Source organism: Oncorhynchus kisutch, unplaced genomic scaffold, assembly GCF_002021735.2.
Source record: "Oncorhynchus kisutch isolate 150728-3 unplaced genomic scaffold, Okis_V2 Okis07a-Okis12b_hom, whole genome shotgun sequence".
NCBI lineage: Eukaryota > Metazoa > Chordata > Actinopteri > Salmoniformes > Salmonidae > Oncorhynchus > Oncorhynchus kisutch.
In genome coordinates, this window is record NW_022261984.1 from 13,546,247 (window position 1) to 13,551,246 (window position 5,000).

Sequence of the window (5,000 nt, forward strand, 5' to 3'; positions counted from 1 at the left end):
GTTCTTATACTAGGTAGAGTCAACATGTTAACAGTCATGTCTCTGGTTCTTATACTAGGTAGAGTCAACACGTTAACAGTCATGTCTCTGGTTCTTATACTAGGTAGAGTCAACATGTTAACAGTCATGTCTCTGGTTCTTATACTAGGTAGAGTCAACATGTTAACAGTCATGTCTCTGGTTCTTATACTAAGTAGAGTCAACATGTTAACAGTCATGTCTCTGGTTCTATTACTAGGTAGAGGATTTTTAGTTTATTTAAACCTTTCTTTAAACTAGGCAAGTCAGTTAAGAACAAATTCTTATTTACAATGACGCCCCCCCCCCCCCCCCTCCCTCCCCCGCGCCAAACCCAGACGACGCTGGGCCAATTGCGCGCCACCCTAGGGGACACCCAATCACAGCCGTGATGTGATGCGGCCTGGATGTGTGATATTAAAGACCAATGTGAAGGGAGGCCGAGTGACGGAAACCAACAGATTGATCGGTACGAACGAAGGTCACAAGGAAGTGAAAGCTGAGTTTTTTTTTTTTGCCTCAACAGAAAGGATTCCTTAGCTTTCAAATGTTCAAGAGAATTTGTCCCATAATGCACTGCAGCGTTTTAAATGCCAAAGAATGAGACGTGTAGCTGCTCAGTGGAAAGGAAAGGAACGTGCCAAGTGTGGAGGAACATGTGGTTACAGGGAATGAGGAAGCGTGGGAAGGTTCAGTGCTGTAACTGTGGGGGAAGAACACAATGCAGTATTTGGTAGATGCCAGGTACAGAGAGAGGCTCGAGGGACTCAGAGGGGATAGAGAGGCTCGAGGGACTCAGAGGGGATAGAGAGGCTCGAGGGACTCAGAGGGGATAGAGAGGCTCAGAGGGGATAGAGAGGCTCGAGGGACTCAGAGGGGATAGAGAGGCTCAGAGAGGCTCAGAGGGACTCAGAGAGGATAGAGAGGCTCGAGGGACTCAGAGGGGATAGAGAGGCACGAGGGACTCAGAGGGGATAGAGAGGCTCGAGGGACTCAGAGGGGATAGAGAGGCTCAGAGAGGCTCGAGGGACTCAGAGGGACTCAGAGAGGATAGAGAGGCTCGAGGGACTCAGGGGATAGAGAGGCTCAGAGAGGATAGAGAGGCTCAGAGAGAATAGAGAGGCTCAGAGAGAATAGAGAGGCTCGAGGGACTCAGAGGGGATAGAGAGGCTCAAAGAGGATAGAGAGGCTCAGAGAGGATAGAGAGGCTCAGAGAGGATAGAGAGGCTCGAGGGACTCAGAGGGGATAGAGAGGCTCAGAGAGGATAGAGAGGCTCAGAGAGGATAGAGAGGCTCAGAGAGGATAGAGAGGCTCAGAGAGGATAGAGAGGCTCGAGGGACTCAGAGGGGATAGAGAGGCTCAGAGAGGATAGAGAGGCTCGAGGGACTCAGAGGGGATAGAGAGGCTCGAGGGACTCAGAGGGGATAGAGAGGCTCAGAGAGGATAGAGAGGCTGAGAGAGACTCAGAGAGGATAGAGAGGCTCAGAGAGGATAGAGAGGCTCAGAGAGGATAGAGAGGCTCAGAGAGGATAGAGAGGCTCAGAGAGGATAGAGAGACTCAGAGAGGATAGAGAGGCTCAGAGAGGATAGAGAGGCTCAGAGAGGATAGAGAGGCTCAGAGAGGATAGAGAGGCTCGAGGGACTCAGAGGGGATAGAGAGGCTCAGAGAGGATAGAGAGGCTCAGAGAGGATAGAGAGGCTCAGAGAGGATAGAGAGGCTCAGAGAGGCTCAGAGAGGATAGAGAGGCTCAGAGAGGATAGAGAGGCTCAGAGAGGATAGAGAGGCTCAGAGAGGATAGAGAGGCTCGAGGGACTCAGAGGGGATAGAGAGGCTCGAGGGACTCAGAGGGGATAGAGAGGCTCAGAGAGGATAGAGAGGCTCAGAGAGGATAGAGAGGCTCGAGGGACTCAGAGGGGATAGAGAGGCTCAGAGAGGATAGAGAGGCTCAGAGAGGATAGAGAGGCTCAGAGAGGATAGAGAGGCTCAGAGAGGATAGAGAGGCTCACAGAGGATAGAGAGGCTCAGAGAGGATAGACTCTCTGAGAGAGACTCAGAAAGGATAGAGAGGCTCAGAGAGGATAGAGAGGCTCACAGAGGCTCGAGAGGATAGAGGGACTCAGAGAGGATAGAGGGACTCAGAGAGGATAGAGATGATAGAGAGGCTCAGATATATAGAATCATGAATTACGGTGGCGCAGAGGTCTAAGGCTCTGCCTCTCAGTGCTAGAGGCGTCACTAAAGACCCTGGTTTGATTCCAGGCTGTATCACAGAGGTCTAAGGCTCTGCATCTCAGTGCTAGAGGCGTCACTACAGAGCCTGGTACGATTCCAGAGTAGAGCAGAAGTTGTAAGAGTGTATAGCATTGGGGAAAGTAGTAGTATGTGTTAATTGTAAGGGTGCCCATGGAGCTGGGGATCAGAGACATCCCATGTGAGAGAGAGACAGGTAGAGGTTTCCAGGGTCAGAGCCGTCCCCTGTGAGAGAGAGACAGGTTGAGGTTTCCAGGGTCAGAGAGAGACAGGTTGAGGTTTCCAGGGTCAGAGACGTCCCGTGTGAGAGAGAGAGACAGGTTGAGGTTTCCAGGGTCAGAGTAGAGCAGAAGTTGTAAGAGTGTATAGCATTGGGGAAAGTAGTAGTATGTGTTAATTGTAGGGGTGCCCATGGAGCTGGCGATCAGAGACGTCACGTGTGAGAGAGAGAGACAGGTTGAGGGTGTGTTGAGCGGTGGTGGTGTCCTGTCTTTTCAGGCTGTTGGCCTGAGGTACGACTAGATGGTTATAAATAGTGGAGTAGGGTGGGGGGGTTTAGTGTAGGGTATTTAAATAGTGGAGTAGAGTGGTGGGCTTTTAGTGAGTGTAGAGTTAGATGGCAGGGTATTTAAATAGTGGGCTTTAATGAGTGAAGAGTGAGATTTATAAGGGAGGTATACCGTATATACCAGTCTAGTAGGTGGCGGTAACAAAACATTTATTGGATACCAAACGCGATCTTAAACCTCATCGAAGAAGAAGGTCGGGACAGAGTATATAATGAATGAGCAGGCCCGAAAGACGGGGCTAAATGTCAGATCGGATAAATCTTTACTTTAGTTCCGTCTTTTGACGACAGGGTCACCTGGCTAAAATACTCATCCTTGGCACATGATTCTTGATCTGCGGTGGCCCACAATTTGAGCCACGTGTGACGGGGCATAATTACCTCTTGCTAGCAGGGTTAGAGAGTTAGATAACGTTATCTGTCTAATGTACAGAGTGACAATAAGAAGGAGACATATGCTAAACCGTGTAGCTAGCTGGCTTTGCATAAGCAGTACCCGACAAAACAACACTACAAAATGCAGCTAAAAAAATGGCTAACGAGCATGTTAGCCACCTCTGGCTCAACGTTTAACTTGCTGTAGTGCAACTATAGCTAAAAACATGTAGCTAAATCGCACCAACCATGCATTGTATATAAACAGCAGTTGTTGCCTCAACGATTAAACATTTTTACAACCTCCCGGCATGTAATATAGTATAGACTAGGTAGGGTTCAAAGTACCATGTGAAATACTGTGCACTATTTCCGTTTAATATAGTATAGACTAGGTAGGGTTCAAAGTACCATGTGAATTACTATGCACTATTCCCGTTCAATATAGTATAGACTAGGTAGGGTTCAAAGTACCATGTGAAATACTGTGCACTATTTCCGTTTAATATAGTATAGACTAGCTAGGGTTCAAAGTACCATGTGAATTACTGTGCACTATTCCCGTTTAATATAGTATAGACTAGGTAGGGTTCAAAGTACCATGTGAATTACTATGCACTATTCTCGTTCAATATAGTATAGACTAGGTAGGGTTCAAAGTACCATGTGAAATACTGTGCACTATTTCCGTTTAATATAGTATAGACTAGGTAGGGTTCAAAGTACCATGTGAATTACTGTGCACTATTCCCGTTTAATATAGTATAGACTAGGTAGGGTTCAAAGTACCATGTGAATTACTATGCACTATTCTCGTTCAATATAGTATAGACTAGGTAGGGTTCAAAGTACCATGTGAATTACTGTGCACTATTCCCGTTTAATATAGTATAGACTAGCTAGGGTTCAAAGCACCATGTGAATTACTATGCACTATTCTCGTTTAATATAGTATAGACTAGGTAGGGTTCAAAGCACCATGTGAATTACTATGCACTATTCTCGTTCAATATAGTATAGACTAGCTAGGGTTCAAAGCACCATGTGAATTACTATGCACTATTCTCGTTCAATATAGTATAGACTAGGTAGGGTTCAAAGCACCATGTGAATTACTATGCACTATTCTCGTTCAATATAGTATAGACTAGGTAGGGTTCAAAGCACCATGTGAATTACTGTGCACTATTCCCGTTCAATATAGTATAGACTAGGTAGGGTTCAAAGCACCATGTGAATTACTATGCACTATTCCCGTTTAAGGCCCACGCGCGTCTGCATAAAACCGGAGAAAGACGACTCGTTGTGAATATGTCATATCAGCCATGTCGTTCTAGCTATCTGTTCTTTAAAAAATATATATATAATAATAATTACAACAATTGTTAGCTGTATACATGTATACAAAAACGATGTATTAAATAATTATCGTGTTTTGTAATAGTTTCGATTAAGAGTTGTAATTATTATAATTCTTAATTAAAATGGTGAGATCTCAACATGGCGAATGTGCTTTAGGTGAATCCACTGCTGATTCTGTCAGGACCATAACGTTAACCAGTTATCTCAACACCAAAAAAATTGAAATACATTTTAATTCAAAATGTAAAATTTGTGCATCTGTCAAGTCGCTAACTAAAGTAACTAGCGAACGTTAACTAGTTTATTTTATTTTATTCAAAACATGGTAAAACGATCACGCGGGAGGTTTGCAACAACGTGCCTGTCTATCCTGACCATTTTCAACAAGTCTTGATTCTCGCCTAATATAACTAGTTACAGTACAC

General features: G+C 45.2%; 1 protein-coding gene across 1 annotated transcript in view; it reads right to left on the reverse strand.

Annotated features, from left to right (window-relative positions):
- LOC109896535 (thioredoxin-like) overlaps nucleotides 1–5,000 on the reverse strand; it is an 11,238-nt gene that overhangs the window by 5,900 nt on the left and 338 nt on the right. The window lies entirely within an intron of this gene.